Here is a 25,936-nt window from a genome sequence, read left to right on the forward strand (position 1 = left end):
CGGAACATCAAAAGCACCGACCGCCAGTGGCCCCGTCTTTCCCTCCTCGCACCCCGAGCGCCACCTCGTTGTCCGTCGCAGACGCGACATCGTCGCGGGGCCCAACTAGCGACGATCATCCCCAGCAGTGAGCAGGCCTACCGGGGAAGCAGAGGAACAAGCGGAGAAGTGGAGTGCCCGGAGCGGGGATGCCGCATAATGCGGCCAATCGGGCCCCCAATTTGGCCATCAGCGGCCGGGCCTCGACGCGAGCGCAGCACGCGGGAGGGCTCCGCAGGAGGCCCCGTCGCACACCCGCCCCGGCCTGGCCGTTCTCCTCCATCGGTGAATGGCCGGTCGGCCGCCGCCGCCGCCGATGCGGCGTCGCCGGGCGCAGACAGGCCGATATTGCCGGAGCCCACCGGCCGTGATGGATCGCCGCAGACCACGCGCGATAGATCCTCCGCTGCTGCTGCTGATGCGGCTGCCCGCAGATCAGTGGACCGTACAGGCCCCGCTGGCGCCTCGTAGTACGCACATGCGCTCGCGACCTTTCGCGGCCGCGCTGTTTATAGTGTATACGTTCGTGCGTGTGTTTGCGGCACGCGTGTTTTTCCCCGACTAGAAGTGCGTGAGCCGCCTTGTCAAAGGTGGCGCGAAGGCGATCGCAGACGGTCCAAGCGGCATCGCACGCCAAGCGCCGGCGGTCATTGTGCTTGCGCTACGCCGGCGCCGCTGCCGCCGGTGTGAACGCTCCGCCGGCCGCCGCTTCATTTTTGGCGTGTATACACGAACTTTTGCTGTTTTGCGGCCACCGTATCCTCGGCTATTGCGGTATGCGCTCTCCGGAAAAGATTGCCGTTTTCCGCGTTGCTATAGTTCGATGGGGTATGCAGGAAACGGCCGAGTGTGTATACGTTGGGTATACGGGTCGCACTGGTAGAGTGGCGGCTTGCAGGTTACACCGCACTGATTCCCACGCCGCAGACGGGAGGTGTGATGACTCGCTTCTTAGTTGTAACAGACAGCTGAGTGTAGCGGCAGAAGTACTTCCGGACTGTGTTTAGTATCTCAGGAGTGCGTGCGAAAATCATGCAAGCGCACCATAAGTTTTCAAAAGCGTGTTGTGCGCTTCCAAGGGGTGGGCGTCGTCGCCAAAGAGAACGCGAACATTTGCATCACGCAAGGCCCCTCCGTCCAAGAATCTGCGTGAACAGCTGTCTGGGCTAATACCGTTAGTTTTCTCACGTTTCGTATTGAATAGCGTTGGGGAAAGAAAGCACGAAGAGTTTAATTCATGACTATAAGGAAAAGAATCGGTGATATTCGCTCTCATTTATGAAGAAGAGAAACGATGATGATGATGATGATGATGACGATGATTATGATGATTAGAGGCCTCCCTTTGTATCTGAATGTCGGTTGCCACCAACCGACGTGCCTGTGTTATTCTAGTTATTTGTCCTTCACTAACCTAACAGGTTATCCCCCTCCCCCCGGTATTAAATTCCCATCGCTCCCCCCCCCCCCTTTCCTGCCTTTGCCTAGCTGTTTACCACTCCACCCTTCTGTTCTAAATTCTGATTCGGTATATTATTACTCTTCCTACGTTCGTAAGAGTAATAAAACGCAAGCCAGTTGCAGCGCCACCTAGTGGTGCTTTAATGCTGACCAATCTGACATTTCCCGGCAAGTATATCATAAGACCGCAGCTAATTATGTTGTAATTCGCTTTAATAAGCGGACTGCCCATTGCAATGGACGTTACTATCGGCCACCAACGGTAATTACTGTCATTCAAAACAGTTCAAGATATTAGTTTCTGCATCCGGCCCATTGCAGCTAGAACACTGACGTGGCTTCGTAAGCTAAACCTTGTCTCCTCATCTCCGTGTCAAACGTGTGGTGTAAGAGGTGATATTGGGCATATTTTTCATGGACTGTCGAGACTACACGGCGGAGCGGTCAGCCTTGTGTAATTAAAAATCTCCGACGGAAAGCCGCCCCGTATGCCCCTCTTAACGATGTCATATTCCAAGAGCACTGGATTACAAGGAGAGTCATTTTGCGCCTGGTTCTCCAGTTTCTGAAGGACACAAGCCTCAGTGATTTGTTGTGACTTCCCGCGCATAGTGTGTAAATGATGCTGATCGGGGGGAGCCACTGCCTGCACTCCACGCAAGGCTATATAGGACCGCCCATTAATTAACACCCCTACCAATATTTTATTCTGATGTGAGTTTTTGCGAAACTCAAACCACTGACTACTCCACCCCTTTCAAAGGCAGTGCAATCAGATATTGGGCACCCATGAAAGCACTAGCAGCAATCAACTCGTTAAATCGGTGAACACAGTTGTCATGAAAGCCATCATCTACAATCAATGGCATCTTTCGCTATGCATACGCGGACGCTATGGAGTGGCCATTATTTTCTAAAGAGATGCTGTGGCTGGTAATCCGGAGGTGAGGTGAGGGGTCTGAACCTGCTTCCGCTCCCCTCTACAGTAACTCATCCTTAATTTTTTTTAGATATTGAGGAGACAGTGATGATGGGGTGGGGTTCGACATTGTCTCTCCTGCGAAGAAAAGTTTGAATCCACGAGAAATGCAGCCATACGGCTTCAGAAGAAAGCTATACAGCTTGGCAGTTGAACAAAAATTCGTCCTGGTCCAGGTCCAGAGTTTCTCGTCAACTCTGGAGTTTGTGAGAAAGCCGATAGCTTTTCTTTGTAGCAATACGGCCGCATTTCGGGTGGAGGCCAAATTTTCCTACGCAGAAACTTACTCCACCTTGGGGATTTCCCCTAAATCCGGTCGATTGTCCCACTTGAAAGTAGGTGGGAAAAGAGGTCGGGTTTCTCCGACACCACAGCTAGGCTAAACATTCATTGATATGGTAAACCAACACCTCTACTTTTACGTTCACAAAACAAAATTATCAACACTATCGACTTTGGGTTCCCATAATAGACCAAAATTAGTCGACAATGACTAGAAACCGGCTAGAGAGTGTACGGCATCACCTTTGAGAGAAGAGGAGCAACGCGGCCGGATGAACTTGGTTCAGGAAGCCGTCGGCAGAAGCGTGGACCGAGCCTGTGAACCTCGCATTGCTACCACAATATTTTTTCCGCCTTTTATCTTTGAATAAAATCTCCCCCCTCTCTCTATATATCCCCCTCAGCTTCCTATCAACATTCTTATTTCGAACTATCTCATCTGTTATGATCTTAATCTGTCTTATCGGTTCTTACCTGCATTGTTAAAATCTATACTCGCCGCGTACTACTTTATTTCGCATGCGGCATACCCCTCGCATTCCATAACCCATACCCCTTCCCAAACCCACACCTCCGGAGTCGTCCTTTGATTGCTGTGCTATATGGGTTACTATTCGTGCACTAAAGCGATTATGAAATCAGTGGATGACAGCCTTTCACCATAAATATGGGCTACCGATCAAGTGCGGAGCAAATGCGTTTCAGCTCATCTCTAGCTGCCGGGTGGGCCATGGCCAGCGACCAGCTTTTTAAAGACGATAGTATTTCTTGGGCTACTCAAACTCAGAAATTTTGGTCTGTCTGTCGGTCTGTCCGTCTGTGACTCGATTCAGCCACCCGGCCAAAGTATTTTGATTGTATGGTTTAACGCACCGACGCAACGCAGATGATGAGGCGCGCCGTACTGGAGGGCTCCGGATTAATTTCGACCACCTGGGGATTTTTAACGTACGCCGAAATCTCGTACACACGGGCGTTTTGGCTTTTCGCCTCCTTTAGAGAAGCGGTCGCCGCAGCCGGGAATCGAACCCGCGACCTCGTGCTCAGCAGCGCAACGCCTTAGCCACTGAGCCACCGCGGCGGGGCACCCGGCCAAAGTAAAATGGATACTGCGCGTCTTATATACTCACAGCCAAATGTAAACGTCTAAGCACGGTTTATATGTTCATACTTGTCAACTTTGTTTAAGAAGAACAACACATTACGCAAATATAAGACAAGAAATTAGTACGCAAGGGATATTTACAGTGCTCCTTTATAAAATATTTATGGATGCTTGGCTTTTCGATAGCAAATGATATTCTACATGTACTGCAGAAAACCGCCGCCTGCTGTTGCCCGCGCCACCTCCTGGCCGCATATGAGGAATCACGCGGCAATAGCAACGAAAGGTTCCATTAGCTAGGTTCCACGTTCTGCTTGGAACGCACGTGGAGCACGGCAACGCGGTTCTATAAACCTTGAAGTCGGCCGCCTCGATTCACGTGCTTCTCCGCCGTACTGCAGCGCTGGCATCGAGGAACCCAGCCTGTAGCAGTGGAACACGGTAAATTCAAATCGCCTTGAGCAAACCTTTAGTGTCTTAACCTTGGGATGAGCGCGACGGAACAGGAACAGCATGAGAGGGAAGCGGGAAAGCAGAGGGGGGGCATTTCCTTGGCAAATGTCTACAAAGACAAACGTCTTTTGACGACATTTGCAACGAAAGGAGCAGATACGCGGCCAATTTTTTAACATGGCTGGCCATCCTGTTTGCATGCTTGGAGGAGATGTGGTCGGGGCATTTAGCGCTGTAGGGGAGAAGCGATGACATTTTAATAGAAGAATGCTGCAACAGAACCGCAACGTCAGTACACGTCGCTTCGACGTATTCAAGCGGGAGCCAATGACTGCTGCAGGAACGCAGCCAGCGCTGGTGCTAAGAGCAGCAAAAAATCTTCCAGGCCACGCAAGTGCATTCAAGTCCGTGCTCACGAACTCAATGGGCCAGAAAGGCCCATAAAGCAACATGGCATATGAACGAGCAATCTCATTCTGTCAGCAACCTCCGTATCACATTTCGGGGTACGACCATCGAACAAAGTCCCTGCACACCAATTTCCTGGTGTGACGTTCAATGAAAATTTAAATTGCTCGGCTCATATAAATATAATTCGAACCGATGGGTCACGCTGTATTGGCGTCATCTATTAATTGAAGCAGCTTGTGCCCACGTGGTTGACAAAGCAGCTGTATTTCGCGTTAATACACTTTCGCCTCAGTTATTACTCGCGTAGGTGGGGAAGAACGGGCAAAGTAAATTTAGATAATCCACTAATACTCCGAAAGAAAGTAGTACGCTTGGTAGAAAATAAATCACCTAGAAGCCACGCTGCCCCACCCTTCCACAAGCGTAGCATACTGACTATTCAAAACAGTATGCTACGCTTGTGGAAGGGTGGGGCAGCGTGGCTTCTCAAAACATGAAGGACTCTCCAAGCATGACGAAGCGGTTATTCACCGTGTGCGGCTAAATGTCGCTTACACCAATTACTTTCGATTCAAGACGAAACAGGCCGCTTCCCCCTTGTGCACTCTTTGTGACGTGCGCGAGGACTTGAACCACGTGCTATGTGAGTGTACGCGGTATAGAGCCGCCAGAACGTCCCTTTTAGTGTCCTTGGGTCTTCCGCTGTCTAGAGGCCTAACGCTCAGTGACGTGCTAGGCCCTTGGACGAACTCTAAACGAGCATCTCGAGCGACAAAAGCTCTACTGTCTTTCCTGCGAAGCACAGGACTTGATCAGACTTTTTAAACAGGACTCTCTTAATGAGCGCATCATCTTCATCACAGTCATTATCATCACCTCTTCATCGATTTCATTTTTTTATACATCTGGTGTAGCAAGCTAGGCGCCTTGGCCAGGCTAACCTCACCAGTATCATTAAAGACTATTCTCTCTCTCTCTCTCTATTCAAAACAGCATAAACAAACGGCTTTGTTCATTTATGGACAGTTCAAAAATAATTATGATGCCTTCATGGAACAATACACATCGAAGAACGACGAATACAATCTACGGTATGTGAGCTGCAACAAAGAAAGAATCCGCACTAACTATGGGTCGCTAAAGACAACCTACATAATTCCCGACTTTTCCAACAAACACCCTGTTATTCTTACATTTATACAGTCTTCTCTTTCTGTACAATCTTTCAAAAAGAATGTTGATGTGTATTCGCTGGAACTACAGGGAACAAGCTATGATATAGATAAGGGTAATATTACCGTTGAATATTGCTCTGTATTTCTACTGGGAGATGGGGGGGAGGGGATTTCGCTTTGTCAGGTAATTCGTTTGCCTTTTCGGCATCCCCCGAGGACAATCGCTTCCGTGATGTTTGTTATGCGTTCATTAGGATGTTTACTCGGTAAACATCTCCCCATTAATTTTTTTTGGTTGTCTGAAATTCACTGACATTCACTATTCACGTCAGTAGTGTTAACTCCATGCTAAAAGAATCATGCGATCAGTTCAGGAACATTGACTCAAAAGCAAACTCAGCGATCAAGCCTTGTTGTTGACCGCATAAACAACAGCGCACGCCGCAATAACCTTATTTTTAAGGGCCTTCCCGAGAGCACACTGGAAAAGTGGGCAGAGACTGAAGAAACGATTACCAAGTTTGTAAATCAAACATTTTTCCAGGCAGCGTAAGTGCGCTCAAGTCCGTACTCAAGAATTAAATGGGCCAACAAGGCGCGTAAAGCAACATGGCGTATCGAGGTATCATTTAATGCCCATCGTTCTGAAGGAAGTGTATGCAGACTTCTGGTCATGGCGCTTCTAGTGCTTCTCATCTAGGCTCAAGGTGAGGGTGTGAATGAGTGAATAAGCTTTATTTCGACGAATTCGTTGCGTTCCCGCATGGTAAAAAAATAATAAAAATCGCGAGGGTGCCTAATAACTTCTTTTGATGTGATGATTGCGAGGACATTAATGTCCCATTGCCTAACGCGTCGTTTCGGTATTATTGTATTCTTCTTAACAGCGAAGCTGTTGAGCGAATCGATCGTTTGTGTATGGTGAGAGAGAGAGAGAGCAAAGCGTTAATACACTCTCGCCTCACTTAAGAATACCAAGAAAATGCCGAGTGCGCGTACACGGCTGCCTCGAACGCACGCTGGTCAGGGCAGCCACCAAAAAACTCCTGCATTCGCCGTATCATGTCAACACTCGCTCGGAACGAAAAAGACACCACATAACGAACGCCACACCTCGTGTCCTCATGCGCATGCGCTCTGAACCGTAGAAGAGCCGCGACTTGAATGTCCAAGTTGCTGTAGGCGATCACAGACTCCACATGACCCGGCCGCTGATTGTTCGTACGGTCGAAGGAGAGGCCGCGCTTCGAGAGGCTCGGAGTGCAAGGCATCCGCTAGAGACGATAAGGCACGCTTATCATACCCGCACCCCCATCGCCTAGCTGGAACGTTCTTTGCTACTCTCATAATTGCTACTCTTGTAATTACCGCGTTAAAATTACTCGTGTCGCCTAAGAACGCATATCTAACACAGGTCTATAACATGAAGGCCGCAACAAATTCACTAGAAGTAAGGACAAGAAGCACAAGAAGTAAGAGAAAGCACAGGGCGAGCGCTGGAAGTAGACTAGGTCTATTTTTTAGTTAGAGTCACCGATGTGTGTTGCGGGTGCTTGTTTCGAATTATGAAGGCCCTTCATTTGAATACCACTCAGAGCCAAATTTACGCATTTTTTTTCAACACGATTACCGAACTTTGTTTGCAGCAGCTTCCCTGAGAAATTTTAAGCCAGTCCGTTCATTTTTTGACGTTTTCTCTATTCCTTTAGGTCATCGGCGATTTTGTATGCAGACATCTTGTCAAGGCTTGGCCGTGCCGAAAAACAAAAGATGGGAAGTTTGACGCAAACTGCATTCAATTTGCCTACAAGTAGTTAGAAAAAAAGTATGGTGCGCCTCGCTGCATTTCCCGTATCGCCAAATGATGTCACTGGGTGACGCCACCGAGACAGCCTGTACAGATTGGCGGGAAACTTTAAAAACAAGTGCAAATCTGACAACACTTAGTAGCCAAGGGCGTTGCGTTACCTCTGTGGCCTTCCTCTGAGCACGATGGTGTCAAAAACAAAAGAAACACCGCACAATCAGTCCGTTCACTTTCATATCAAGGCGAAAACTTTTATTTTCTTGGTCAGCCAAAACGTACTCCCAGCAAGCGTTAAAAAAAAGGAATCCTCAAAAGCCACACCTTGAATTACCATTGGCGCATCATTAAAAACAAAATGAAAAATGAAAGACAAGGTAAAATTCCTTCGCAATTGGGATACGAGGATTGACGAAACAGCGGAGCTGGTGGCCTTGACTATCTTTAAAGGAGCCATGAAGAGAAAATACAACTTCGTTTAATTTGAAAGAACTAGGATTCAGTATCTCACTCAGCTCCATTACAGCCACAAAAGATGTTTTTTTAACGAAAAAAAGCAAGAAGTATTTAAAAACTTTCAAATTTTGCGCCACGGTGACGTGTATGAGCAAGAATGACGTCATACGGGCCAATAATAAAACATAATTTTCAGTGCGTTAACTGCACGTTAGCATTCAAGTGATGCGGTCAAATGGAACTAGAGGCCCCATTGCAGACGCCCAGTCATGTGTCGTCGCGACAGGTCAGTTAGGCGGCCGCCAATCGCACAAACAAGGTTCCGTGACGTCATTGAAAAGTTGCGGGAAATTGGCTAGGGGGTCGCGACTGCTTCACACGCTTTCTTTAATATCTCCGTTATTTGTTCGAAGATTGCGATGATATTGGTATCCTTGTTATCGGGACCAAGCAGTCTTTCTAATAAACCCAACTTGTATTTTGTCTTCATGGCTGCTTTAACATGGCTTTTTTTAGGACTGCCCACATTATCTGTAGATCGGACACTGATGCCGCCGAGCGCCCGTCGTCTCTCTCAACTAGGAGAACACCTGCACGTTAGGGCTAGCGTCATCACTAGGTGCAGGCAATTCAAGACGCCCACCTCCCCACCCTAACATCTGCGCCACGACGCGCACTCCCCACACCTTCTCGTCGGCTCCCGGACTGTTAGCCACTTTTGCTCACACTCCCATGGGCCTGGCATTTTGCTCCCGCCCCCTTTTCTGCGCCGAATTTTGAGCGACGATAGGCACGGATGGAACACAAGCTTAAATAAGCTGTGCTATTAAAAAAATTGGGCCCATCTCCCCGCGAGGGGGACTCGAGTAAATGCGTCGCATGGGGGGTGGGTGCATTGCGTTAACGTTTAGTGTTTGGGGAGTTGGTGGTAGTGAATGCGTTGTATCAGCAGCTTCTTGACGTAGTTTGAATGAGTCAAGGATATAAGGCGCGTTCGTAGCGTCCCATTCTGTGTCGGCTTTGTGGCGCAGTGGGTAGAGCACCATGTACATTGCGTTCCGCCCGCAGGGTCGAGGGATCGAAACCAGGCGCCGGATAGTATTTTTTTTATATAGTGTAGGGGGAGGGGTGCGGACTACGACTACGGACGTCAACGCGGGTGACATCGTGAGTTACTGAAATGCTCTGCATTTAAAAGCGCGCGCATTAGAAATCTCGCCCGCAGACTCAGTTGGGCTCAATATCATGTGAAAGCAGTGCCACAACAGCACGGATTGTGTTCCTGCAAGAGGTAGCAGCAGTGAGTACAATGTCGAACTTGCAGGCTTCGCGTCGACAGCAAAAAGAAACACTTTTGGTTGTCATATCCCAGTCTAAAATGACGACAAGAAAATTTTCTGTAGTTTTATCTTGTTTTCGCGTGTCGTACTGTCGTCTTGTCGCATTCTTGTGGTGTCGGCATTATGATGTTCTGTCGTGTGTCGTATTCCTGTGCTGATTCGGATGTTCCGTCGTGCCGAATGTCTGTCTTGTCGTGGTCTTGATAGGTGCACATGGTTTGAGTATTATTGCCCATTGCGAAGAGTAGCGTAAATGGCAGTTCTGTAGTGACTAGGAGTGTTTGTCGTTACGACAGAAATGTGTGTCGTAAAAACAGATGGCTTTGTCATAACAATAGGACTTCCGTTGTCACAACGAAGTTTTTTGTTGTACGGGAATTCTTGTTAGGTTTCTGTGGTATTCCTGTTGTGTTTTTAGACTGGGGTGTTACATGAGTGTGCCTAGGGATCCCCTGCAACTCCTGGGAACGTTGCTAGCAACGTTCGGTTGTCCAATTCTAGCATAAGCTTCAGTTTCCTACTCCGAAGCAAGCGCAGAATTTAGGGCCATGCCCGCAAATAAAACGCCCTCCAGTAGACCCTCATTAATTCTACAGTGGCTAAAACGGCTTCATTTCTCAGTTATGCTATGTTCAGGCTATTGATGTAACAGCCATATCGTGCGCTATGGACGTGAAAAAACGGTGTTTCACGCAATTCGGTTGGCTGAGACGTCAACTGACGTCATTATTTCGAGATATTACTACAACTGCGACAAGACTCTGAACCCGGCCTTACGTAAAAATTGTAAACACAGTTGGGGTATACGCGTTTCAACTATGGCAAATTTGAACGTTTTCTTAGTTGAACCAAATTTTATTTACTCGCCAGGGTCAAATAAAAGGATTCGTCTGCTCTAGGCTGTCTTAAATGGTGTCAAGGGAATGGACAGTTCCTGTCGAATGCGTTCATTGCGCATTTTTATTTACTGCACGAAGTTCATCAGAAATATTGGTACGTAATAAAGTGAATTTAGAAAGTAAATAACTTGAAATCGTGTACTTTTGAACGCGACCTCTTATGTAATGAAACATGTTTCCTGTCGAACAAGGTTGTTGACAAGTAAGAACGGCCCGGTCTCTTGAGGAAAGAAAAGTTGCTTGTTGACTTCGATCGGGTCGAAATGAATGGTTTTAAAGCATTCATTTTTATTTTAAGTCATAGGCCAACCCCGGGTATACTATGCAACTTGGGGGCTTGCCCGGTATTGAGAAATTAGTACCAGCAACGTATGCGGCTGCATGACACTGGTGGAACGCGAAACAGTTTTTTCAATTTCTTCGGCAGAATAAAAAAAATATTCTTCATGGTGTGGCGCTCCTAACCTGTAGGTCAACACGACTAGTTCAGCACAGAAGACCTTGTGGAAAAAGCATCTTTCGCAGTCGGATCCATTGGAATAGGTGCTAATATCTCCTTATCATTAATCGAAATTTCAGTGTTTGGCATCAAGTATGTACAGTCTTTGATTTCGCTGACGCTTCGAAGTAGGTACTATATGTTGCTGGTGAAGAAACCGGGCACGTTATAATATGTTTTGTCGGTGATTCTTTGGTTGTTATAATTGAAGTTCGAGATCAAAAAAAAAAGTTTGGGAATACACGATATCCCTTTTTGAGCTTGATCGCGAACAATTTGCATTTAAGTCTCCCCATTATGCGAAAGAATTGTCATGCGAAATAGGCAGCATCGTCGACACGCATGCGTTGAATTTGCGCTAGTTTCACTTGAACAGTTCAACTTTAGCGCTACTTCTTCCCGTTACATCCCACCGCTTGCGCACGTAGCACGCATGCGCACAGACGGTAAGCCAGGAGGACGAAGAAGACCGTTTCCGAATTAGCGCCGTGATTTGTGTTCGGGAAATGTAACAGTACACCCCCTGCCTCCATTCCGCTTCACACGAAAGCACCAACAACAAATTTGAAGGCACCGCACACTCAAGTGCGAGCCGAACGACATCCCGAAGAAGAGCAAGAAGAGAGCGAGTGCAGTTAGCGTGGCACTCCGCGCCTTGTTTGCTCTGCTCACGAGGGGAACATTTTACAGTTGGCCGCCCCAGGGAGTGGTTGCGTGTCGTCGTTATTAATGGTTGTTTGCTGGCGTCGACACGTCGCTACGAGAAGGCTGCGACAACAGAGGAACGAACGCTTCCATCGTCACGGGCGCATCTCATTTGCATGGCGTTTAGCATCCGACAGCGCGACCGCGCGCGTCTCGCGTGAACCGCTGGTGCGTGCACGTTCACTCGTTATGCGGGTACAACAAGTACGCAATTCTTGCACAGCGCCCAATAATGCGCCCAATACGCAGCGTATGTAGTGTGAGAGCGCTAGGCGCGCGCGGCTCGAAAGAGAGAAAATTTACACCATCTTCCCGCGAGGGGAACCATGAGGTAGATGCGACGCATCGGGGGTTTCCGTTGCGTTTCCGTTATGTTAGCGTGTCCATTGTTGTTGTGTGTCCATATTTTACGCAGCATGTTCACCCCCGATGCGTCGCATCTACCCCATGGTTCCCCTCGCGGGAAGATGGTGTAAATTTTTATCGGGGTAGTCGGTGCTTGTTACGGTTGCGCAGACCATCGCGATAGCAGGCCTGTTAGTCTAAATCATCGGTGGTCATCGGAGAATGTCATCGGCGGAGCGGCGGCGGAACGACTGAGCGGAGCGGCGCAGTTACCACGTTTATATGCAGCGGAATGAGAGAGAGCAGCGCATAGCAGCGCATGCGCATGTGTTAACCGAGCGAAAGCTGCGCGCACCCACGCACACCTGGCACGGCGACGGAGCGAGCGCCGGCGAGCGCTTGCACGCAGATGGCGCTGCGGTGAGAGGGGCGCTCGCGCGCAGCTGGCGCGGCGAGGAGAATGGGGGAGGGATGCGGACTACGCCGGACGACGCCGGACGACGCCGGAGGGACAAGGCAAGTGAAAGAGATGCGTCGCATCTAAAACATCTTTGGAATTTGTTCGTCACGTTCACGAAGAAGTCACGCCATTGAAGAGAGAGAGGTGAGTTGAGCTGTGGGCTGGGAGTTCAACCCAACGCTCATGGTATGCCGGGCTGAGTGTGGACTTCAATGCGACGCCCGCGTAGCAGGTGATAATGTTTCAGCTTTCACTGTATGACACCCGGATCATTTGTAACCTGATTCATGTGGAAACTTATGTTGTATACGTTGTAGGGAACCGTAGGTATTGTAAGCCTTTTAGCTATCAAAAAGTAAAAAAAGGCGTCTCACGGATTAACTTTGTCTTTTTTTTTCTACCTTACACTGGCCGGTGCATTTAACCTCTGGGTTCTTGCCGACTCTGACCACCTTGGGTGATCCCATGGTGGAGAAAAAAGAGAAAAGTCCCACGACCTGTCGGCGCCCAAAAAAGAAAAGTCGCACGACCTGTCGGCGCCCGCATGCTGAAGACATCAGAAAATGCGAAAACCTTGCAGGGCTAACAGCTTTATTTGCAACCACAGCTTGCATGATAAGCACCAACATGTCATCATGCATTAATTTCTTAGACGGAATGCAGTAAGTGGCCTCAGCATCGAGACAAGGGAAAACTTATGACTGGGTATACCGTAAAATGGTTCTAGCGAGCACACGGCCGATTGTACTCCCAGGGTGACACGTTGCGATGTCACCCTGACACACGTTGCGATGTCACCCTGACAGGGTGACACACTCACACACACACACACACTCACACACACACACACACACACACACACACACGCACACACACACGCACACACACGCACACGCACACGAACATGCACACACACACACACACACACACACACACACACACACACACACTCCCTTCTCTCCAAGCAGATTGGCAACTCCAGCTACGTCTCCTCAAAAAAGAAAGCAGTAAGCGTTTGCAAGCTGAAACTACGGTTAGCATCCTTGCGCCTCTCAAGCCCTTTTCACGTTCGTACGAGGTTTTGCCAATAAAGTGTATGCAAATGCAGCGTACACACCACACATTGTACATAAGTGGTCAGCCCCGGCAGGCTCTCAACTGCACCGATGCCCCCACTGCAATAGTAATGCCATACCAAATCTCTTCCACTTAATATGGATCTGTCCTATATTCGCCCGTAACTGCCGTCAACGGCTAACTGTCGGTCCTGCACCCACGAGTGAACTGGAGCACGTTAGTCGTGTCGGTGAAGACCCCGCTACTCTAGAAATAATTACCCAGTACGCGCTTGAAAACGGTCTGTACAAGCTGGTATAGCGGTCTGACAGACTTTCCCGGACTGGCCATTCCCATCCACGACCAATGTCAACAGTGCAAACTGCATTTTGGTGCCACTGACAGAGTGAAATGTGCATCTTGTGAATAGGACCTTAAAACTAGAAGTGCGGACACTGTGTGAATTGTGATTGATTGTGACCTCTCCCTTTCTGCTCCCCCTCCGCCATCCTCACTTCCCCACAGGGTCTCATGGCCTCTCGTCCTTAATAAAGTATTTCACTCACTCACTCTCTCACCCACCCACCCACCCACTTACACACACACACACACGCACACGGACACGCACACACACACACACACACACACGCACACGCACACACGCACCGCACACACACACGCACACGCACGCACACACACGCACACGCACACGCACACACACACACACGTACACACACACAAGCAGCATGGACATGCGCCTTGTGTGCTAATGGGGGAGGGGGGTGGATTGCTTTTTTGGGGTCAATCTCTCGTGTGGGTATGTGTAATGTGTGATGTGTGCGTGGACATGCGTTTGGAGAAGCAAATGTTTGTATATATGGTGTTATTTTTTCTTAAATAGTTTATTTTGTCACAGGGCATAGAGAAGGGGTATGAGTTTATGACGAGGAAACCTGATTAGACGAACATAAAAATGTTCGCTTCGCGTATAAAGTCTAGGAGGGAACGATGATGGGGCCCATGTATCCATGCGTTGTATGCGGATGCGTCGTCTAAGCGGAGGACTGTCGCCGCAAGATGTCGCAGTCTCGTAGAGAACCTGGGACATGCTGGTGATGGCAAATTTTTCTATGCTGACAAGACTTGGAAAGGTTCCTTCCTCAACCGAAGAAATCGGGCTATTTGTGGTGCTAACACTAATTTCACAGCGAGATGTAAACTATGGTTTGGTTCATGGGCAATCATCCCGTCCAGGTGGACCACAAAATACCGTGTCGTCGCGATTAACTGCTATAAGAGCATCGCACGCTACTGGAAGCAGGCATAGAGAAGCGGCGTGGTTAGGTTCACGGTTTTATGCCACATACCTAATCCTTCTACGTTCTCAAACGCAAGCTTTGTGAAGTTACGGCGTGAAACTGATTTCTTCTGCAAAATTACCGTATGTTGTACGATTTCGCTCTGCGCTGGGTTTCCCATTTAGCTAATATTTCACATGATATTCGCGACATTCGTATAGTCTTCTTGTACGGACCTCATTAGACGGTACAATTTCTTTAGAGTGAGTGAGTGAGTGAGTGAGTGAGTGAGTGAGTGAGTGAGTGAGTGAGTGAGTGAGTGAGTGAGTGAGTGAGTGAGTGAGTGAGTGAGTGAGTGAAGGCGCTGGTGATTGCTCAGCAATTTTTGAAGACTACTCGTCGTACATCACCAACCAACAGTCACAAAGTTTGGGGGCTTTATTAACTGGACGGTTTGACGCGAAATATCTTCTGAAAAATCCAATTTCGGTTTAGATATATGGCGTCCTCAAATAGAGGCCTGTGGGGTAGCTGTTCGCGCAGTTCTTCAAACAAAGCTGACCACTCCTAGGCTTGATATGGGCAGTCTTGATAAAATGTCTCACTTCTCCTGGTACACCACATACTGAACACAGAGGCGACAAAGCAAGGTTTCACTTATAAATCCACGCTGGCGTTTCTGCCTAATTCTTCCGGATGCGGAATAGCAATGAAGCCTCTGCCTTTTTTTCCCCTTGGTGACACAAAGTTGGCAAAATGGACGCCAGCACGACCTGAAAAAAAAAATCGATAATGACCAGCTTTCTGTGAATAATCACATCCTAATGTGTGAGCTTTTTATCGAATAAACCTTGCAGATGTTCCTCGTAATGTTAAAATTTCTCTCATTTCCATTATTCACTACGTTTGTGAAGATATATTCACATATGGTTTTGCCATAGTTCACTGCCGCAACTTCCCAACTACTATTGATCTACAGCGTCACTGGAAGCAGTTTACGGAGTTTACAGTTTACGGCATGCCAGAAGGTGGCGGGGGCAAATTATGTTTGTTTTCATCGGTGAACGAGATGATGACAGTGACGTCGTTTACAGTTAGCTTGACGTTTAGCCCTTGTGTCGAAGAAGGCGATGACGGCAACCTTATGTAAAACGAGGTTAGATGGAATGGAGGTCACGAGTGTCGCACTAACAGGCGGTGCTTTAAAACAAGAGTAGCAATGTGGACGACTGCCTTTCTAAAAATAAGGGGAGCCATGTACCGAACATTTTGCATCAATGGAGGTGTTATGAACGCGAAAGAACACAATCATTTATTCTTCATACACGCAAGTGTATTTCCGATTACGAAGGCAAAGCAAACAACTATGTTTCTCAAAATATGCCGGTGTAGTCGGTTTATACCAAACACATTTCACTAGTCGTATAAGAGTACACACATAAAATGTATCTTATTCAGATATACATATGTTCGGCAGTATCTTTAGGACACGATCAGCATATCTTTGTGCCAGGATGACAGTGCTCAGCCAGGAAGCATGAGAACACTGGAATTATTCGACCTTGGCACGCCGTCATCATTGAAAGCTCTGCATGTATTTTGTTGTCTACTGGTTAAATGTATAATTACCTTCCAGAAGTGCTACACATCACTCGCTATTAAAGGGTATATACGTACACGTAAGATTGTTTCCCCTAATTTGGCAATTTTATCCGTTGTTATTACACTAACACGTTCAAGGCAATTCCCAGATTCAGTCAACCAGAGTTCCTCGTGCGTAAAGTCCCCCGTCAAAATCCGGACCAACGTCGACGACGTTTGGTTGAATATTGTTTACGGTAGGTAGAGGATGGACTGCTAGAAGTATACCTGCGTGCAAGTCACGCTGGCCGTGATCGGAAGGGAAAAGGGGACTGAGGGTCGAGGAAGAAGGAAAAAGTTGTCGCGGGAGGTACACGTGGCTTGCGACTTCGACTGTCGCTATCGATGTTTAGCGCTAGAATACGGATACAACTACAAGCAAAGGTGGCCAGTGTGTGAGCTCCAAAAGAGGGAGAACCACACACCCACTGCCTGGAGCCGCTGTACCAATTTAGATTCGACGACCTGAATGAATGCGGTAAAAACATCGTAGTAGTCAGAGCAGTCCAAGAGGAGTTGAGCGCGACTCTGATGGCGGACTCATGTCCTGCCTGGCTGCGTACACTTCCACGCTTTCCTTTCGCGCCCTCCCGTTACTTTTCTTCGAGCGTCCGCCTAGGGTCAGCGGGAGGAAAGCATGGCGACCGGAGGAGCTCCATCTCCAGTGGAGGCTTATACGCCGCGCATGGGCGCAAACAGAAACAAACAGCCAGCGGCGCCCACGTGCGCTCCTGATGAAAGGCACCCGAGAACGGCTTTGGCCGAGAACACACGAGAGGAGAGCGAGGAAGACATCGCTGCTGCCGCTAGCAGCAACGCCAGCCCGACTGGCTGTCGCAATGAAGAAGCTACTAAACGTCAAAAGACCGTAATAAGAGCACTAACGGCGGAGAAGAAGAAAATAGCAGGCGAGACCGGAGAGCCACGTACCACGATGCGGCGGCGGCAGCAGCAGCAGCGACGGCTGCTTCTGCTGCTGCCCCGAGCAGCGGCGGTGGAGGCCGGGGAGGAGACGCTCGCTCGGCGCGGAACAAAAGGACCCGGGCCCCGGCGGGAGATGGGAGGGGACGGGGACGTGGAAGAGGGAAGATGCCCGGGCTCCTTTTCAATGCGAGCGTCTTCCCCTCCCGCGTTCCTCCGTCAGCGGCGGAGGGTGAGTAGCAGGAGCGTATACGAGTCGCCCGCTTAGATGGAGCGCTGCGCTGCTGCCGCCAGAAGCGGCGGCGGCGAAGCGAGAGCGCCAGAAACAAAACGCTCACGTACAAATGACGGACGTCGCTACCACTAGCTGGCTGCCTTGATGGCGAGGATGGTGGCCTCCCGAGGAGGAGAGGAGAAGAAGAGGACACGCAGTACGGGTCCTGGAGGAAAGAGGAGAAAACTAAAAAAAAAGCAGTAAAAAACACTTATGTAGGAACAAAACTCGCGGCTGTACGTTGAGCGAAAGATTGTCAGCGACGTGGGAGTGCGTGGGAGATAGAGAGAAAAGAAGCGAGAATGGAGATAGAATAAAAGAAACGGCGAGATTAAGGAAAAGAAGGAACCCGGAGCAATCTTTTGGTCGCGTGAAGCTACGAAACTGCAAAGGAAGAGACAGGGCAGCAAAGGAAGAGGCGTCACTGCGCACACCGAGGACCAGAGGATAGAAGGAGAAAGGGCAAGAGGGGGTTTCTGCAGGGAGCAGGTCCGAAGCGAAAGAGGAAGATGCATCGAAGTCGCAGAGGAGCTCGTCGTCTCCACTGCTCGTCGGTGTATCGCAGGGAGGAAAAGGCAGATCGGGTGGGACATTCTTCTGTTACCCAAGGTTCAAATGCGTTGCACCGTGCAAGACCAGTGTGTGCATAATCACGCGAATAATATGGACGGAGTAACGTGCCGCCTGCAGGCTAGTATCCTGGTTCGAAAACGGTAAGGTGGGTAAGGAGCAAACAGTCGACCCGTCCTGTGACGTAGCCGCCACTGCAATGACAATATCCTGTGGTCATTCTGTGCAAGCACCGGCTTCCCCGTAAAAAGAACAAAAAAGAAATAACGTGGCAGAAAGGAAGTTTCCTATGGGAACTTCACTGATTCGGTTTTCTTAGTCCACGATAAACTGCACAAATTATGCTGCAAGGTCCACCGAAGAATGGCTTCTCCAACAATGAGGTCAAAAATTGCGTGCTCAAAAAAGCAATATCCGCCCCTTCTTGAATGCGCAACGATGTTGTGTACGAGTTGCCGTTGTCGCGTGGATGCCTATACGTAGTAAAATCCTGGAAGTGCGTAACCACTTCGCTATCAAAGCACCGGCTATCGCAGCACGGAAATCCCCACACCCGTTAACCACGATATTGCAGCACGCGTGGCTGCGTGTCTGTTTGTGAAGATTCCATGGTGCTTACAAAACGCAGGAATCAAACTAAGGAGACAACCGAGGCATACCATACAAGACGATCTGCAGACCGTTGCATTGGCGTGCTTTCCATAACGTTGCGCGATGGAGAATTTTCCCAATCGAACGACAAACTTCCTTAGCCATGCCAATAAATAGATTTCGCCGGCATAGATGCTCCAGTGCTGGTGTATTTTAAAAGCGGAGCTGTTTAAGCTGTAGTTCCGCCGTCCAGCGTTACCAGAAAAAAAATACAAAGAAAAAATACCGAGCGCACGTGCGCGTGTGCTTCGTGAGGAGCGCCCTGCGCCGGCCAGCTCGACCTTCGAGAACCCTCTGCTTAGCGCTCGTGGCTTGATATCTCGCGTGCTCTTCTACTCGCCAGTTCACGTGCGTTCGCGCCTGAAGTGGAGAATACAGACGCCGAGTTCGCGCCACAGATGCCGAGTTCGCGAAGCAGGTTCCCTGGGTTTTAGCGCGTGTCAACGCGTTCCACTTAGGAATAGATGTGAACGGCTGCGGATAAAACGATCCGGGCCTGCCAGCAATAGCGAACTTTCACCGGCAAGTTCGGAAATCCATCTGAGATTCAACAGCCGGGTCTTCGACGAAGGGATAGGGGCCGTCAGCTCCGCGGTTTCTCCAGCCTTGCGCCCTCAGTGCAAGCTGCAACATTTCTTTTTTTGTTGTTGTTTCTAGGATTTCCCTCCACGTAGGTGACTGGCACGGGAATATGAGCTGTGTTTTTTTCAACAATAAATTAATTGTCAGTGCAGCACTGTCCTGTCGGTTACGTCCTTTTTGCGTCTTGTCTTCTGCGCTTGGATCGTTAATGATGAACATTCACCAACTAGCCTAACTCACAGGCCTCTTGAGCACATGCACTTCTTAACAGCATTAAGTTCTGTACTACTCCTACACGCGAAATTTTCGGAAGCACATACTTTACGTGTACGACCCCTTCTGCGGTGTCTTTTTCCTGACATATGTAGCCAGAAACAAAAACCGAACAACGCGCGACCGCTGCAGTAACATATTCTATGGAAGCGCGTACGGCTTTGGTGCCAGCGAATATAGCTATCTTCTCCAACGCGTGCAGCTCAGAGCCGAAACTGCAACAAAGGGTGCTAGAAAATGCGGAATTTTGTTGATTGTCTGGCCATATAACTTGGTGGCCAGCCACCACAGTTATCATGCAACTCAACTCGTGCGTTCCTATATCGTAGAAAGATTGACATTGGTGGAAACGTTGAAACAAAAGCCAGTCTGTACACTGCTAATCGTAAAAATAAGCCAAATGAAAAAGTGACCCATCAAAGAGAAAATGAACAAAGCCAATTCCGCGGTTTTATTCTCCTGCGCCAAATAAGAGCTTATTTTTTTTCTAGGATATTCAATTCGTATCTAAAAACCCAGGGCACAAATTTTCGTTTACCAGGTCACAATTTGTACGAGCTCATGCCGAATGCTACCATCATCATAAAAAAAAAAACGCCTAAGAAATATTAGTGTGTGCCAAGGGTAATCGTCAAGTAATGGTAGGCGGTGTTAGTAACATTTTTGTTAATCGCGTATTGACCCGAGGTCTAAATATGTCGCGTTCACAGCAAGGTTTTTGAAGCAAACATACAATGAAGAGAAGTATAAAGCATGGAAGAAATATTTACACCCCCAGAAGCAATTTCTTAATTATCGAAAACAATCAGCGATTGTTTTGGTGATCGGGTTTTGGTGAAATTTGGTTATTTCGTAATCACCAAACAAAGATTGAACATGTCGTTTGGCGCAACGTTAAGCCCGTCCACGCTCTCTGTCAGCGTTTCCAGTGTGTGGTTCACCAAGAGTAATAGAGTCAAGCCGAATGCACCAAGAAAGCAAATAAAGACATCGCAGTACTCAATCAGGACGCCAGTGACGATTGACATCGGTTGCTGCTGTCTCAGCAGTTTGTCATCGTCCCCTTTGCGCCCTGAGAGATTCCGAACAACTTCACAAACATTATAATATCTTCCCCCACAGCTTCTTGCTTCCCTCCCCGTTCCGGTTCTCTATTGGTTGTCCTGCTTAGGAAAAGACAGAAACCCGTCCCCGTTGGGCTGTCAACCGGGTAAAATGGCGGACGGTGTCCGTCACATCCGGTCATGCTTCATCAACATTTCCGCGCCGGCCCCGCAAAGCTGGCTTTCCCGCTGGACGTTCTTGCGCTGCGGCACGGCATCCGGTCTGGCGCGCGGGCGGTCGCTAATGGACGCTGCGAGACGCCCTCCAGCGACGTTCGCCGGCCGACACGGGCGTCCGACAAATGATCCCTTCGGCGGCACGACGGACGCCTACGCTGGAAGATGCTGGGAGAAGGGGGGTGGCTGGACGCCTCAAGACCGGAATCTGGGCTTTCAATTTGTTCCGCTTGGAGTTCCTTTGCTTCTCCCCATCAGTGCGTCCCGCTGCTCCTCGGCCTCCCCCAATCGCGGCCTCCCTTTATTTTATTTGTCCCGCTTCGCCTCCCCGGCGAAACGGTGTGGTGCGAACCGTATTCCGAGCACGTTCCGGTGCTCGAGAATATATCGGGGCCGTAGAGTGGCCCCGGCGCACGCCGTCCGCTGGATTTGGCGGCCTCTCATTCCGCCTTTCGCACGGCGCTAAGGGAAGGAGCGTGCCGCACCACATACAAAACGAAGTGGTTGTAAAGGTTTATAGAGATTTGTCACGTAGTGAATACGTGGACTGCGGTCGCGGTGCGCTTTTCCCCACTCCGACGAATTGATTTCGTTTTCTGGATATGGTGGCGCGTATATGTGCCCGCGTGAAAGTCGAGGCGAGGAGTTAGCGTAACGGCGACACTTCCGGATATGGTGTTTTTAAGAGGCGCTAGTAACAAACACGAATTGGCGCTACTCGTATTTCCTTTGCGGTATCTTGCGCGAGATCTTTGTTTTCGTTCTGCTGAAATAGAGGAAAATGAATGGAGAGGGTTGTGACGTGGTGCTAAATACAGTAGTGTGCCTTTACATAAACACTTACTGCAGTCAAAAAGAACTAAATGTTTATTTTAGAAAACACGTTTGTGAGCGCTCTTTTCCGCCTGATTTATGTTGTAAGTCAGGAGTTGTCAACCTTTTGAGGCGGAGGTGGAGGGCCGACTTGCATGAAGCCGACACGGCGGGGCCCGATGGCAAAAAATTGGTCGCGTATCTGCTCCTTTCATTGCAAATGTTGACAAAAGACATTGGCCAAGTAAATGCCTCCCTTCGCTTTCCCGCTCACCTCTCATGTTTCTCTTGCGTCGCGCTCCTCCCGAGGTAAACACGTTAAAAGTTTGCTCAAGTCATTTTAAATTTACCGCGTTCCACTGCTCCTGGCCGGGAGCTTCGATGCCAGCGCTGCCGTACGGCGGAGACGTGCGTGAATATAGGCGCCCTACTTCAACGTTTATAGAACAGCGTTGCCCTAGTACACGTGCGTTCCAAGCAGAACGAGGAACCTATCTAGTAGAACCTTTCGTAACTGTTTCCGCTTGATTTCTTAAAATGCCGCCGGAAGCTATGGTGGTGCGGGCGACAGCAGGCGACAGTGTGAATTTTTTTCTGCAGTGAATGTGATGTAGTATTTCATTTCGCAAAATCAAGCATCTATGAATTTTTTTATGAAGCAACGCTGTAAATATCTCTCGTGTATTAATTTTCAGTCTTATATTGGTGTAATCTCTTGTTCTTGTTCAACAATTTTGACAACTATGAACCTATAAACCGGACTTAGAAGTTTAGATTTGGCCGTGAGTATATAATTCTATTGCGCAGACATCGTTTCACTTTGCGGGAGTGGCTGAATCGAGTCACAGACAGACAAACAGACCCAACCACACATATAGACAGGCCAAAATTTCTGGGTTGAAGTAGCCCAAGAAAGACTATCGTCTTGTATAGGGGGGGGGGGGGGGGGGGTGAGGTTTGCAGACTAAAGAGGAAAGATATCGAGGAAAAATTAGAAAACGTTACAACTGGAAGCGTTCTTTCTTTGTTCATGTCTAACCCCTTTTGAGGTCGGAAATGCCACGTGGGCCTTCATATAGGAAGGGACAAGGGGAGGGGAGGGTCTGACATGGTGTCAGGTGTCGGGAGCCGCATAATACTTCCCCGCGGGTCGGACGTTGCCGACCCCTGTTGTAAATAAATATATCAGCCCGTGTAAATACAATAGTGTCATGTGTATCCTGATAGAAGCCCTTTGCGGATAAGATATTGACTCTTGCAGTCAAGCGAACATAGATGTCTGCGAAGGGCGAAGTAGTGACACGTCATTTTCCCGCAGCCAATATAATTATTCACAATCAGGATTTTATACCGCCGCATAAAATAAAGGCAATCAAAGAAAATAATGCTAGAACAAATGCAGAATGAGCAGTTATTATTCGATCTAGGTCTATCCAGGGTAGAAGAAGGCTCTGCGTCTCTTAACGATTTCAGAAGAAATGCAAGTGATGGAGTGAAGCTGACAGCAGAAATGCTGGAATATTCCAGGAAATAGAAATTCGAAATGAGGCCAGAGTACATGTGTAAAGTTGAGGCATGATGCAGTGGCGGTTGTAGGTCTGCATACAAAATGGTCTTACCAAGGCATTAGAAATCGAGAGCTCTTTTGCCATTTTCAAGAATGATATAAATTTCTCCCGTCAATGCAGCCCAATTTGAACAGGAAATCAGGCCAACGATACGACATTTCTGTGTCCACGCCATAGCTTCTCCGTGCGAGATGGCCAGGATTCTGTGTACGGTATTCCGAAAGGCACAGGATAGCTTATTAAGAGCAAACATAGGAACGGCAGGATAAGCTTCTCTCTGGATTCTAGTGAAAGGTCACACGTTCCTCCGATTATTTGGCACTGGTACTGGTGCGCTCGATGCCCAGATGTGGGCGATTCCTAAGAAAGCTTTCCAGTATTGCATTAGGAACCCACAAACTGTAATAATTTTAAAATAAGTAAACTTCCTAGCTGTGCGTGCGTCCTAAAAATCCGTCGATATTGTCAATAAAACTACGGACTGGGACATTAAGTTCTGTAAGGCCCGCCTGAGATTTAAGTTTGAAAATTATTTTTAAAAGCCAAATGAAGGCAAACGAGTTCTGCAACTATTATTTTGTCGGTTATTTAATTATATATAAAAATTACAGCAGTCGGCACTCTCTCTCTTTATGACGTCGTCAATTAGTGCGATCTATTTAAAAAAAAATAACTTTCTTATTTTCGAAGTGTGAGAGAACGAAAACATCCCGGGCCATCCCCACTAAAAGTGAAACCAGGGGCGGTATTCTCGTAACTGTCCCTTTTGAAAACGTCCCTATTGCGTCCCTTTCATCGTGACGTACTTCCGCTTAAGCAGTGGGCTTGGGCAGTAGGTTTTCCGCACTTGCGTTACGTGACTTATTGTTGTTTGCTTTTAGCCAATCAGGGCTCGCCAAAAGAGGCACTTCTGAAAGGGACGCAAAAAGGGACAAAACTCGAGAATACCGCCCCAGTAGAGGGGTTAAGCATGCAGTGTGTAAGTGTATTCTTGGCGCCTTGGCGTTGTTTCAACGGAGGTGTAACCGTTGAAGGGTAGAGGTATACAGCTTTGCTGTAAAAGTCTCTTGTCTTCGAAGCACGCAGCTCTCTGGCGGGAGGCGTAAACGAGTTTCCCGGTGTTTTAGTACCGCGACTACATGAGACGACGGTTACGAAGACGACAGGAGACGCCAACAGCTACAGCCCCTAAGGCGCTTCGCCCCTAAAAGAACGAAAATCCATTGATGCATTCGGTGCAATATATTATGGGGATCCTGCGAACCCTTTTTAAATGTTTTGAAAATATCTGCACAGTATCTCAGCCGAAAATTACTGCTCTATGCCAATCAGATAACTTGGAAACCTGCGCAAAATGTTTTTTCTCTATTTTCCGAGCAATGGAGTTCTTTGAGCGCAAGAATTAAGTCATTACAGAAACGAAGCGGCTACTGGCAGCTTTTTTTCTGTTGCAGCAATAAGTGCACTGAAAAGCCACTTTAGAAAAAAAGACACAAAGCAAAGCAGAAACGGAAGGCGGATCTGCTGCGACGAGCGAACCACGCAGTGCTTCTCTGTAATGCTGATAACTATAGGTTTGAAAATGCCTCTAGACGCGAAGTAGAGTGAAAGTGTTTACCGGAAATGCTGCAGAGTCCCTTTAGAGGTATGGACTTCTGTCTTTATTGAAAACTGGAGGAATCATTACTCGCAATTGATTCCTTCCCTACAAAGGATGTTTACACTCATCTACATTCTTAAATATTTGTGTGCAAAACTAACGTGCTCAATTTCAATGTGTTCAGCGGTGGTTCAAATATAGTGGTTCAGAGCAGTGATATGGGGGAATCTATTATTGCACTTAGTAGAACACCACAGCAATAAATGTCGCAGGATTTGATGCGGCGGTGAAACGTTTTTTTAGAGGTGATTAATTCGGACATTGGAAAATTAAAATGCTTGAAAAGTTCTTTTTTTTTATCCTTGAAACAGGTTGTAGATTAATTTCGGCTAACCAGTGAGCTATCACGTACGCGTATGAAGGGTGGACTTGATTTCTCGCCGAACTATGTTATGAGAGCCCTAGAAAAAAATATGATTTTTTTTTTGCGAATGTTTGAAACAAATGAATACAAAAGCCACGAAATCCCCGCAGACACTTATGTGAACCGTGCGCTGCTTTAGGCCACGACTGCGCCAGTGGGATCAGCGCCAGTGGGTCAGGAAAAAGAACAATTTCTTCGTCGCCACGACAGCTATGATACCTTGATTCGTTAGCGTTCCTTTAAAGAAGTAAAAGAGTTGCTTGATTTGTTGATCAACTTCCGGAATCCGCCCAACTTTTGCCGTTAAATGCCTTTTTGTTACATTTATTCTTCACCACAGTACAGTGCAGCTTGCGGTGGAGCACGCTTTAAAGGCAGTCCTCCAGTCGTTGTTTGCCCACTGGGTTAAAGGGGTCCTGAAATACCTTCCGCCGATGCATGGATGTACATCTGCCCAAATAAAGCAATGTATTTGTAGTCTCCTCCCGCAAGAATTTTGTTAAAGCGATGAGTATTAGCTGAGAAATCGTAAATCAAAAACCGCGCATTATCCTCGCTTCGCGTTTCCTCCT

Source organism: Haemaphysalis longicornis, unplaced genomic scaffold (assembly GCF_048455015.1).
Source record: "Haemaphysalis longicornis isolate Haplotype H1 unplaced genomic scaffold, Haemaphysalis longicornis Haplotype H1 scaffold_2, whole genome shotgun sequence".
Taxonomy (NCBI): domain Eukaryota; kingdom Metazoa; phylum Arthropoda; class Arachnida; order Ixodida; family Ixodidae; genus Haemaphysalis; species Haemaphysalis longicornis.